Here is a 12,936-nt window from a genome sequence, read left to right on the forward strand (position 1 = left end):
TTATATTAAAAACAACTTCATTTTTTTTCACACACGCTAACAAGACTCTTCTCAACACATCGATAGTTTCATTACATTTGAAAAAAGACCGGTGGAAATAACAATCAAAAGTGAAAACATGATGACGTTTGTTGTTTTGGTCGTTGTGATCTGCTGTTTGATGTCGTGAAGCTTCGTCCTGAACGCGATCCGTCGCACGTTACCTCCTGCAAAGTTAAAAAAAAACACCGTTAATTATAGTTAAAATCTTTAACGAAGAAAACACATTTGTACAGGGTGTCCTGTAAGTGCTGATGCGGCTTTTATCTCATCAACCGTCAGTCGTGGAGGTATTGCTTCAATTTAAAAAAAATGCTAAAAAAAAAGGCGTTCAAAAAATTACCCCGCACCAGTTTTGAGAGTAACAAAACCAGTTTTGAGGGATACAGCGTGTAACAAAATAAAAAAAATCTAAATTTTTGTACAGTACACCCTGTCCTTCAACTTCCAATTAGAAAGTATTAGAAAGTTGTTCGCTGTCTCTACTGAGGGCAACCAAAAAAAATCCAAGTTTCTAAATGAAATATTATTCGAGATATTTGCATTGAAAAATCGGAGAAACGTTTGGACCAGACTCAGAATTTTACGATGGTGACTGGCCCTTAAAGCGGGACATTAGCCAACATACAGGCTGGGGCCCCTTGGGGACCCCCGGTGAAGGGACAGACAAGTGAGTAATGTATGTAAAGTTGTGTAAGTGCATGTATGAATTTGGAAAGTTTGGGAAAAATCCTCTTTTTGTCGTTATCATTTTGGTCAATTAAATTGGTCCAGGCGATTAATTTAAATTTAACGATGGTAAAATGCCGCCACTGCCTCACCTGATTAGTACTATTATTATTAGCTTCGCTGTGAAGAAGCCCGGTGGTCGGGCAACGTTTTGATGTTGGCCTGAGCGTCTCCCATGGGCTGAGAGAAGAAAAGTTTGGAGAAAAAAAAACCAGCATAAATGCAGTAAAGGAGCATTATCTGTTTAGTTTTTGAGGTTCTTTCATAACTTCTCCCGGATTTTTGAATTCAAATATTTTAGCGAATATTGCACTTATAAACAAGAATTTCCGTTTTCTGCTGGCCCCAGGAGAGACAGGGCAACAACCAGGGCCGCAACTAGGGGGAGAGCAGGCGGGTCTCGTAAACCGAGCTCTGGACCCGAGGGGGGCGAAATTTCATTCTGAAATCTCTAATTCAACATTACAAGGGGGCGTCAAATTGCCCCGGGTGACCAAGCATCTAGTTGCGGCCCTGGCAACAACTTTCTGATTGGAAGTTAGATTACAAGAGGGCCGTATAAAAATTTAGGGTTTTTTTAATATTGTTTTGACACTTTCAATCTCAAAATTGGTAAAAACTAATTTTTGAACCCCTTTTGAGTATTTTTTAAATTAATATCATACCCCTACGCAGAACGGTTGATGAGATAAAGGCGACATCAGCACTAACAGGACAACTTGTATACATGTAATCACTAAAGTGCTTGCCATTCGACAGACCTGTTAAGGTGGAGTGAAAAACACGTTTTTGTTTTGTTCATATTGCCTAAGTCATGATACTGTTTCCAAAGCCCGAAATTTCAGCCCAAAACATTGCAATCTTGAGAAATTCCACATCTTTAGTGAATATTTATTGAGTTCCCTGTGTTTAAAAACCTTGTGAAAACTGTGCTCTAGAGAGGAAATATCATTTAAAATATTATTTAACGTATTTATGAATGTACTTCAAATCTTTCATCAACTGACAACCCACAAGCTCAATAGTCATTTGGCATCAATGTAATTTAATTGCACAAAAATATTGATTCAAAATATTGGAAAAACTGTTTAGTCGAGCTGCCATTACAACCAACACAGTGGCGTCGGAGCCGGGGGTGCTCGAGCACCCACTGTAATTTGTGGCTCGGGTCTGAGCACCCCCCCCCCTTCCCGAATTGATTGAGTAATCGTAATTTCCAATATAAAGCTCAAGACGAGCACCCACAGGTTCGAAACATTTCCGACGCCCCTGAACCAACATAACCGCCAACTTTGGAAAATGACAATTTAGGGAGGTTTTCCCGCAAATCCCAATTCCGGTTAAAAATCTATATATATAAAATTGATTTTCTGTGTGTGTGTGTGTATGTTCTCTATACAAATCTACAATTTTAGATCGATCGTCGCCAAATTTTGCATATATACCAAATGGGACCCGACTTAAACGATAGGCTACTTTAAAATTTCGTCAGAGCAGGGCAAGTGCCCCAAACGGGCAAAAAACTGTCGGGCAACAATGGTTTCTGGGCCTCAACAATCACTTTCCGAACGTTTACTTTGGTTACCGTGGTTCCCTAGCAATGCGTTTCAGACGTGTATATGCCTTTACAACGGTTTGTCACTTCTTTAATCCTGTTAGTATATGTATAATAGTTTATGCCTTTATAATGGTTTGCCACATTTTTCAATATACTCTCAGTAATGAGGCTTTTTGAATAGACGTCATAATCATCACCAGCATCGTTCTGAGGGTCAGGAAAAGGGTGATCCTCATAGAAATCAGTGTTAATATTGCCGATTTTAATGTATAAATGCGGAAATTTGGTGGGGTTTTTTTGTTTGAATTATGAAGTAATTAGCCGGACCCACTTTTGAGGTGGATATATTCATGCAATAACATTGATGTCAACTTTTTATTTCTATCTTCCCAAGCATGAAAATTAATGTCTCCGTATTGTCTTTTGATATTCAACTGCGTAAATTCATGTGGGTTAGGATATTTTAAAATTAATTATGGGCCCATAAAAAGTACATCGAAAAAATTCCACAGCTTTAATTAAGCATTTTTGGAAGCTGAAACAGGCTGATGGATAACTTGAAGTTCAGGGGGAGGGAATCGAAATACCTAGCGCCCATAAAAAAAAAGGGGGCGGAGACTACTAATTTCCAAGTTTCTTTAAATTTGGATTTGCTTATTTCATGAGTCACGCAGGAAGTCGCCATATTGGTTAACTTTAGACACGGTTTGCATGTCCCTCAAAGAAAGAGGGAGATATCACGTGATCCATAAAGCCTCATTGAAGAAAATCCGGGCAACGCCGGGTGTTATAGCTAGTAAATATATAAAAGGGATTTTCCCCCTTTTCAAAAACGTGACATCGTGCAAGCCATTGCCGATTAGCGCCAAGTCGCTGACCATCGCCAACCAGTAGGTTAAGTTACCTGTGCAGTGTCAACACCTACAGTCATGTCACCTACAGTCATTGGATATACTACAAAAAAGGGTAAATGTGGCGCATGTGTCAGCCTGCTATAGCCGATCGCTATGGATGATATGACCTTCTCCACTGACGTCATGTGCTTCACGCGGAGGCCTTCTTGTATAACTGGTATTGGCAGTGCATTAGCACTCTCAAATTAAAACTCGCCAACAAAACTAATAAATCTCCCCCCCCCCCCCAAAACTAGCGATTTTTTTACAATCACTGGACCGAAACGAGACGTACAAACTCAACGGAATATATGGTCAGGGCTGCAACTAGGGAGGAGCAAGCGGGTCTGGTGCCATGGTCGTGGAACCGGGGGGGGGGGTGCCGAATTTACCCTTCAACACTGCTTCGTCTACATTACACGAGGGCGCCAAAATGCGATCTTGCCCCGTTGATAAAGTACTAGTTGCGGCCCTAAAAAGCAAATACAAGTCAAGCTCGGATTGATGCTGGCTCTTTGGCGAATTTTGTCCCCCACAACATGATATATTTTTGTGATTCGGCGTAATGTCGACGGTATTCACGTTTTGCTGGTCACGTCATTTCGGGGACGAAAGCAACGGTCTTTTCATCCAAGTGAAAAAATTCTTTGGAAATAATATTTTTTTCCTCAGAAGTAGAGATTTTTTACGATCACGAGCGAAAATCGGGAGATATGCGATTTTTTTTTTGGGAGTCCGGGAGATCGAGTATAAATTCGGGAACCTCCCGGAAAATCCCTGAGACTTGGCAGCTATGCAACCGTGGTCGGGTGATGAGGAAGTTTCACTGTATTAGTTAATAAAATATACCAACCCCTTCTCAACCACGATGACCTCCATATCCTCCTCCTCTTCGGTATCCGCCATGTCCTCCTCCTCCTCCTCCGTGTCCACCATATCCTCCTCCGTAACCGCCCCCGTGTCCACCACCTCCGCCCCTACGGTGTCCACCGCCGTATCTCTGAGGTTCAGCGAGAGCAACGGTGACGAAGAGAATGGCGGCGAAAATAACTGCAAACCACTTCATGACTGATGAAAAGTTATAAGCGAAAAATGCCTGCAAAAAACAAAAAAAAAGATATAGCATTTGAAGAAAAATAAACTTGACATGAATGTTGACATGAAATTGAAATCTCCATGTCCAAAATGATGACCAAGAATTTATGCCCAATGACATCAACGCAGCGGTTAGTTCGTTTTCAAGAGAATTTACGAAAAATTCACCGACATGATTTGGCGAATAAGCTGGTGAGCGTAGGCGGTCACAAGGGTAGGGCTGGAGGGGGCAACCGCCCCCCCGTTCCCGAAAGACTTTGTATTATTAGCATAGGCATGGCCCCCCACAAGGGGTGGGCTGACAAGGCTCCAGCCCTGGGGACCGGGATGATTTTCACAATTTTTTTTTTTGCTTTTTCACGCTATAAATTCATCATAAAGGGGCCCCGTGAAAGTGTGTTCGGGGGAGCGCCCGCAAAAGATCCCAGCCTAGGGGCCCTGCTGTAGGATGTGGAGGCAATGAGCATAGGCGGACGGGTGGGAGGGGGATGGAAAATCAGCCTCTCCCCGTTCTTTAAATTACGGTTTGGCGATTCCCAGGCGCCAAGTCGCCATGGTGACTAGAAAATCGGAAAAAAAAAAAAACAGGTTCCAGCCAAATTTGGAGGAACCAAGAATGGTTTTTGTGCTCGAAATAAATTATTTCAAATAATATTTTCTAGGGCTTTTTGTGTAGGACTTAATGTCACCTTCTCATGTTGAAAGACACTGTCAGAAAATCGGAATATTTTGCACAATTCTAAAGCTCCAATTTAGCAACTGCATGTAATAAGTTTTATGTACCAATACCGATTTTCAAGTCGCCATGGCGAGCTGGCTAATGGGATTGGCAAGCTCGCTATAAGCCTATGCTTCAACAATTTTCTGAATGCTCAATGACCTATCCCTATTGTTCCATCGCCCCCTTCTTCAGAATTTTTTCTCCCTCATCGCCCTCTACTCAAGCGAACCCATAGGATCCTATGTTAAACCAGCAGCTTTTATCGCCCCCTTGGACCATTCCATCGCCCACCGAAGGGCGATATTGCCCACTTTAGGAAACGCTGACCTATTCCCTTGGATCTGTCGGAAAAGCGGATTTATGGTCTTGCCACACTACTCTGATTCTACACTGATTTTCTCGACTACTCATTCTTCAAATTTGCCGCCGGCCCCTCAGAAATTTCCACCCTTGGGCTATAGCCATGGGTGGAGATACGGGTAGGGGGGACATTGCCCCCCCCCCCCAGCGTCAAAGGTGGAGTCGACTGATCTAATGCATAAATGTACTGTATATATGAATTGACATTATAATCATCGTGCCCCCCCCCCCAGACTTCCAAGTCTAACCCCGTCTATGGCTATAGCCCGCTTGTGACCCCGTAAATACGCCACTGCTTTTTTTTAGGTCTGATGCCCCCCCCCTCCCCAAAAAGAAAACATGATGAATATACGTGAGGCTGATGAAGAAACGGGACATTTTTATCAAAACATAAATACGGGACGACGAAACACTTGCGCACACACGCAATTTCATTTCTTTATCAAAAATATTCCATACACCCTTCTAACTGTAGCACCTCAAATTAACTTCAAATAAATAACTTGCGTAAGTGATTATTAGGCATAAGTAAATTTCGATAAATGCGAAAATTTATTTTGTTTTTGCTACTTTTTTTTCGCAAAAATATCGATAATTTGCCGTTTTAAAAGCGAAAATTGTTCACAATTCCGTCCGGTACTTGTGCCTTGCGTCCTATTACGTGCTTAAAAGCCTGCATAAACTAGATCACCTTTTTGTATGCGATTGTATAGCAAAATATGGGCCTACTTCAGGTAATTTTCTTTCTCAGTTTTTTTTTTTAATGAAGTTCTTTCTTACTCAGTGTTTCCCAAAGTGGGCAATATCGCTCCCTGGTGGACAATGGAATGGTCCAGGGGGCGATAGAAGCTACGGATTAAACATGGGATGCTATGGGTTCACTTGAGTTGTGCGGCGATGGGAGAAAGAGAATTCTGATGAAGGGGGCGATGTGGAACAAGATCGGGGAAACTATGTTCTCTAGCTCAGTGGTTGGTTCTCAACCTGGGGCCATATGGTCCCCTTGCGGTCCTGAGACATTCTAGGGCGGGCCACGGGAGAAAATCAGAAGAAAGGTGATCCACGACAGGTGGTGAAGGGAGTCATAGAAAGAAAGCTGTGAAGAGAAAAACTTTAAAAGTGAAACATGGTTGAAAAATACTACTACTTTGAGAATCCATCAGATCCGCCCATAGAACCAGGGGCATTTTAACCCTTCGGTCTATGTGGGCATGACCCGGGTCTTCATGTCTATAATGGAGGGAGGGGACTGCACTATATGGGATCTGGTACTATGATTTTCATATGTGAGCTGTTATTTCCAGCTGAGTATGGAGGGCCGCCGGAGCAACGATTAATGTGTCGGGAAGTTCGTCAATTTATCGTGCAGGTTCGTTAAATCGTCCCGTATTTTGCACCCACCGTTTTTTACCATATAATTTGACTCCTGGGAGGGATGATAATCCACCATTTGAATCCGTGCCTAGCCAGGATTCCAGAGATTGATCTGATTTATTAAAATTTCATTCATAATAAAAAATGGAAAGTATCTCACTTCTTGGATAAGGGTAGAGGAAGCCCTGGATAGGACAGGGGGGCCACGAAAAAAAATGTGATCCATAGGGGGGGGGGCATGAGCTGAAAAAGGTTAAGAAACACTGCTCTAGCTCAATAAATACGAGTTGACTTCCACTTCTGAGTTCTGTAAGAAAATTTTGTGGAGTAAAAAAGTGTTGATAGTCTTTTTTTTAAATATCTTTTTTGAGTGCCAAAGTCAAGGGAGTTTTCGGAAAAAGACAACATTTTGACAAATGAGAATGGCTAATTGAAGAAAGGCATATTTTATATGTGCCGAATATTATGTGCAGAAGCAGATAGTTATTGACTCTACACACATCCAAAGCAACGAATGAAGCACACCAGCACATGAATATTTTGGCCACATAAAGTCAGAACATCTACATCATAGTTTCCCAAAATATTTGTTCCATCGGCCCCTTCTTCAGAATTTTTTTTTTTCTCACATTGCCCTTCGACTCAAGTGAATCCATAGGACCCTATGTTATGCTCGTATCTTCTAGTAGATACGAGTAGATAGTCTTTTTGCCCACTCCAGAAATTCCTTAGGGATTGTTTTCAGAAGAAGAGATTCTTTTTAAATTAAGTAGGGAATTTTTACGGACAATTAGGGATTTTTTTGTGATTTTCGTAAGAATTCGGGAGATTTGAGAACGTTTCGGGAGGTCGAGAGATGAAGCTAAAATTCTGGAGACTCCCGGAAAATTCGGGAGACTTGGCAGCTATCATATACATGCACTTGTTTTCCAATCGGATTTTGAAGAAGAAGAAAAAAAAAAAAACCACCATTAATACCTAAAATATTTCCGGTTTTTTTAAACATTCCTACCTCGCGTTATTATCACGTTGCGATTGGATTCGAATCTGTCTTTTTCATCGGAAAAACCGTTAAAAAAATTCAATCAAAATGTCAAAACACATTGTAGTTATAGTATTGGCCGGCTGGACTTTTTGAGTGGAGAACACAATTCATTGAAATTTCATTTCCCCCTTAAAATTATTTATAACGTTATCTAGGGCAGTGTTTCTTGCCCGTGGCCCCCTTTGAACCATATTTTTTTTCTCGTGGCTCCCCTGTCTTACCCAGAGTTTTCGACCCTCATCTAGAAGCAAGATCCTTTATACGTTTTGAATTGATTTTTTCGGTGAATTTATACTGAACGAAAATTTTGCAAATAAGATTGGCCTCTAGCCCAGTGGCCTAGAATTTATTCAGCTCCCCGCTTGTCCGAGTTCTTTTCAGGGCCGTCTCAACATCATGGGCGGCTTAGGCAGTGATGCTATGGTAGTCCCATACTTAGCTGGAAATAAACAGCCTACATATTTCCTACTTATTTTCAAAATTTATTGTACTATACAAAATATCATAAGGTGGGGGTCACTTATGGACATGAGACCCCCCCGGGCATGACCCCTCACAAGAGTGGGACTGACAGAGCTGAAGCCCGGGGGCCTGATATGGTTTTCATCATTTTTTGTTTTTCACACTATCAATTTAATATAGAGGAGAGGTCTGTGAAAAATGCAGCCGGGGGCCTGCAAAAACCCCATCCTAGGGAAGCTGCTTCAAAATGTAGGCGGTGAGGCTCGGGTGGGTCCATGCCCTAAGACGGCTCTTGTTTTATTGGTGGTTTTGTTGGATTCTGTAAGTGTATAGTCACTATATAAATATAAAAGCTTTTTTTTTATTTCTTCTCAGCTCTCTGCAGCCCTCCAAACCACCTGTCATGGCCCCTTTCTCCATTTGCTTCCGTGGCCCCCTTGAAGTATCCCAGCATCACTAGGGGAACCATATGGCCCCTGGTTAAGAACCACTGATCTAGAGTTTGGGGAAAAGTAAATCGTATCCCTTATACCCCTATCGTATGGAGGCTGAATGAAATTCATTCGCATTGGGGGCTGCGGGATGGAGAAAAGATAACCACTATACCAGTGTTTCTCAACCGCCGGGCCCTGATATCATTCATACCGGGCCGCGAGTGATTAGCCGTTTCATTTCTCTTCATTCATGTTCCGTTGGTCGTGTGTTTGACCGGGACTTCGACTCACAAAAATGAATTAAATCGGGCCGCGGGCTTGAAAAGTTTGAGAACCACTGCACTAGACTAGACTCTACAAACACTTCGGGGGGGAAAAGCAGGATTCGTTGTCCTAGACCGAAAAATCAATGATCCTAGACTGTACAGATACGTTGAATGCAAAACAGCAATCTTTATCCTACCCTTTACACATTGATTGAGGACATCATTAGCAATCCTTGATCGTAAAGATTAGATTGAAACTGATGGAGTTGTTTTTTTGTTCCTAGACCCGTGGTTCTCAAACTTATTTCAGCCGTGGCGCTCCCTTGCTCAATTCATGGTTCCCATCTGCGGCTCCCCAGAACAGTTTTTAATGGATATTTCCATTTAAAAAAGAAAAAGGACCCACTTCACAAAACATAAATAAGATCACGAATCAAAGTATCTCCAGCTTGCCGTGAGCCTCAGACAAAGGTTGTATCGGCGCTCCTAGGAGCCGCGACATACACTTTGGGGAACGCTGTCCTAGACCGTACAGGCAGTCATCTTCAACCAGATGCTCTCGAGCACCGCGGTGCTCCCTGAAGCACCCAGAGTGCTCGATGCTCGTGACCGATTTCGTGCTCCCGAGCATTTGATCAGCGTTCCGATTAATTCCCTTGTGCGAATTGTGCGTTCTAGGATGGAAATCATGCTGATTTCGTTATTCGCATGTCGAACTTGCCGAAAAGGATGCTCTTTCTTAAAGATGGTGGATGCAGGCAGTGCTGGCGACTCTAGAGAAAGAGTGACCTGAAGACTTCTGCCGTACAGATTAGTCATAAATATATTATTCATAATCGATTACACTTTTCAGATCAGATCGATAGGTTTTTTTTTTTCAGTCTAACAATCGACACCACTGAGCACTGTCATTTTAAAGAAACCCATCCGGGTACGGCCCTGAGACTCTCAAGTACAGGGAAGGGGATCATTAGTTACTGTTATAAGTTATATACTAAAATAATTACAATTTCTGCAAGCATGTAAACTGAATAGGCAGATATTTCCAGCTAGGTAGGGTGGGGGCTAAAAAATATAATTTCGCCTGGTGGGGGGGGGGGGTGTCTGTGATGCTTTTAAGACCGTCCTTCCAGTACGATAATTTAGAATAGTTTCAAATCGTTAAGGTAATTTAGGATTAGATCAAGATTTTTCTACGGAAGTTGATAACGAAGGCAATTTTAAAATTTGTGGCCCATAGATCCCCCAACATACAACAAAAGCTCTGATCAATTCACAATTCAATCATTTCAAAGCCCTAGGCAATAAAACCATCACTAGGTGGAACGTGATATATAATCCTAGATCGTACAGATCAACGCTAAAAAAACCACTTCTGATATTTCGAGAAAATTAACGTAATTTAGGGAAAGGACTTAAAATTGGATTCATTCTAAGGCGGGGCTGGACAAATCCCAGGTGATTTGTAATTTTAATAAACTTGATAATTTGAAAAACAAATTCCAAATGAGTCTAGTATGTGAGATGAATGTAGTCGGAACACGGATATAATGAAAACACATTTTGTGATCGTACCCCGATATAACAACATAATATAAGTATGAATTATAATATATAGTACATCATATACAGTCGAATCCCCCTATAACGAACTCCAAGAGACCGGAGAAATCACTTCGTTATGTCGAAATTTCGTTATAAAGGAATTTCAGATTTTTACATTGTTCCTATGTAAACTTATCTGGGGATTAGAAAAGTGTTCGTTAAAATGAGATTTTTCGTTGCAACGGTGTTCGTAGAAACGGGATTCGACTGTAGCAATGGAGAGGGGACTTTGTGGGTCTAGTCCCCCCACCGCACTGAAATATGAGAAAATGACCGAAAAAGGGGAAAAGATTGCCAAATCTATTGTTCTATCACTTTGGTGTCCCCCCGAAATGAAAGTGGTCCCCATCCGAACGAAATTACGACATAATCACCGGTATACAGTGACAATTTTTTCAACTACTTATTTAATTCACCAACGGCACATAGGTAACTATGCATAATCGCCGGTAAAAGTGATTAATTTAGGGAAAAATTATCAAACTCACCAAAATACTCGATGGTAACGAATGATAACCGATTATTATCTATTGGCCTATACCAGTGATTCTCAACCCTGGCGAGCCCGCGGCCCCGGTTTCATTCATTTTCGTGAGTGGAAAGGTCGAACACAAGACCAACGGAAAATGAAACAGGATAAATTAAAAACGGTTGATCACTCGCGGCCCGGTATGAACGATGTCAAGGCCCGGTAACGGGCCGCGGGTTGAGAAACAATGGCCTATACCGTAACATATATAATCCTACATCGTAGAGATCAACGCTAAAGCACACTCCAGATATTTCGAGAAAATTAAGGTAATCTACGGGAAGGACTTAAATATCGGATTCATACCAAATAAATAAGGATCATGCAATCGTCATACTCACCCAAACAGAGAATGAGGTTCCACAAGAAAGTGAGTGCTGTTGCTTGTACAAAAATGGTTGAATTCGTACCGGGCTCGTAAGGTTTTATAGCCGTTTCCACTTGACCTTAGGGCGTTCTTTTAGGATCCCCCCTTTGCCCCCTCCACATACAGGTTATTCAGTGTGTGAATGCAATCTACATGTGACACCGTTGACAGTGGATATCACTAGCTTTTTAAGAAAAAGAAGTGGGGGAAGGAAACAAACTTTTCTCTCAAAGACGTTTCCTATTCATTCCCCCATTCGCAGAGAGACTGACCAATGGTTGGCGAGTTCCTTGTTTAAGCGGTACAATGTAGGATGGAGACAGAGAAAACACGCGTTGACCTCATACAAGGGACTGCTTTGGCTCCAATATTTGCGTACTACCTTACTAGTTTGGCAGGGTCGAGTCTTCCCCTGACTGAACAAAAAAAAAAAAAAAGAAATTGCCCGTGTGAAGAATATGTTTTGCTTTTTTTTGCATTTAATCCTGTCCAGAATGTTTTTTTTTCCTTTTCTTTCGACATGAAAAACATGCTGTCATCTCATCATGACGGTGTTCTTGGCTTGAGTTTGTTTTTTTTTGTAGAAAATAAGAATTGTTTTGTCCTATTCATGTTTGAAGATGATGTTGATGTCAAAACTGGTGAATATATATTATAGAATAACAAGTTCAAGGCCGGCTGAGGAGAGAAGTGCCAATACATTGGACGCTGGTTATTGGAATCACGGATATGTTATCATTCGGTGTGCTCTAAAAATGCAAAAATATGCACTTAAAAATGTCAGAATATGCTTTTAAAAATGTCAAAATATGCTTTTAAAAATGCCAAAAAATATGCGTTTAAAAATGTCAAAATATGCTTTTAAAAATTCCAAAATATGGAAATGCCAAAAAATATGCGTTTAAAAATTCCAAAGTATGGAAATGCCAAAATATATATTTAAAAATGCCAAAATATGCTTTAAAAATTCCAAAATATGGAAATGCCAAAATATATATTTAAAAATGCCAAAATATGCGTTAAAAATTCCAAACAGAACAGAGCAGCAGCCTGGGGGCCCAATGTGATTCTGATCATTTTTTGTGATTTTAATGTACAAAACCTCATGAGGAGAGGTCACTTTAATGGACGTGAGACCCCTGGGCGTGGCCCCTCATAAGAGTTTGGACTGACAGAACAGAGCAGCAGCCTGGGGGCCCAATATGATTCTGATCATTTTTTGTTTTTTACACTATAAATTTAATATGGAGGGACCCATGAAAAATCTAGCTAAGAGATCTTCGAAAGATCCCATCCTGAGGGGCCCTGTTACAAAATATGGGGGGGGGGGGTTCAGGCCTGGGGGACTTAAGATGGCCTGGTTTTTATAGGTGCTGGATTCTGTAAGTAGTCACACTTCCCCCCCCCCCCCACACCACCATAGTTTATTTGAGACACATATCTCAACCTATGGCCTGCG

The 12,936-nt window shown here is 41.5% G+C and overlaps 1 long non-coding RNA gene across 1 annotated transcript; it reads right to left on the reverse strand.

Moving 5' to 3' along the window:
- Positions 1-11,668, reverse strand: LOC149081450 (uncharacterized). The gene is made up of 3 exons (XR_016193462.1): positions 11,452-11,668; positions 4,073-4,315; positions 1-206 (listed from the first exon to the last, which is right to left on the reverse strand). It is a non-coding gene; the product is annotated as an uncharacterized LOC149081450 (long non-coding RNA).
- Between the last annotated feature and the right edge of the window lie 1,268 nt (positions 11,669-12,936).

Source organism: Pholcus phalangioides, unplaced genomic scaffold (assembly GCF_987345545.1).
Source record: "Pholcus phalangioides strain wild (caught in Gottingen) unplaced genomic scaffold, Ppha-v1.0 ptg000010l_1, whole genome shotgun sequence".
In the NCBI taxonomy this organism is placed as follows: Eukaryota; Metazoa; Arthropoda; class Arachnida; order Araneae; family Pholcidae; genus Pholcus; species Pholcus phalangioides.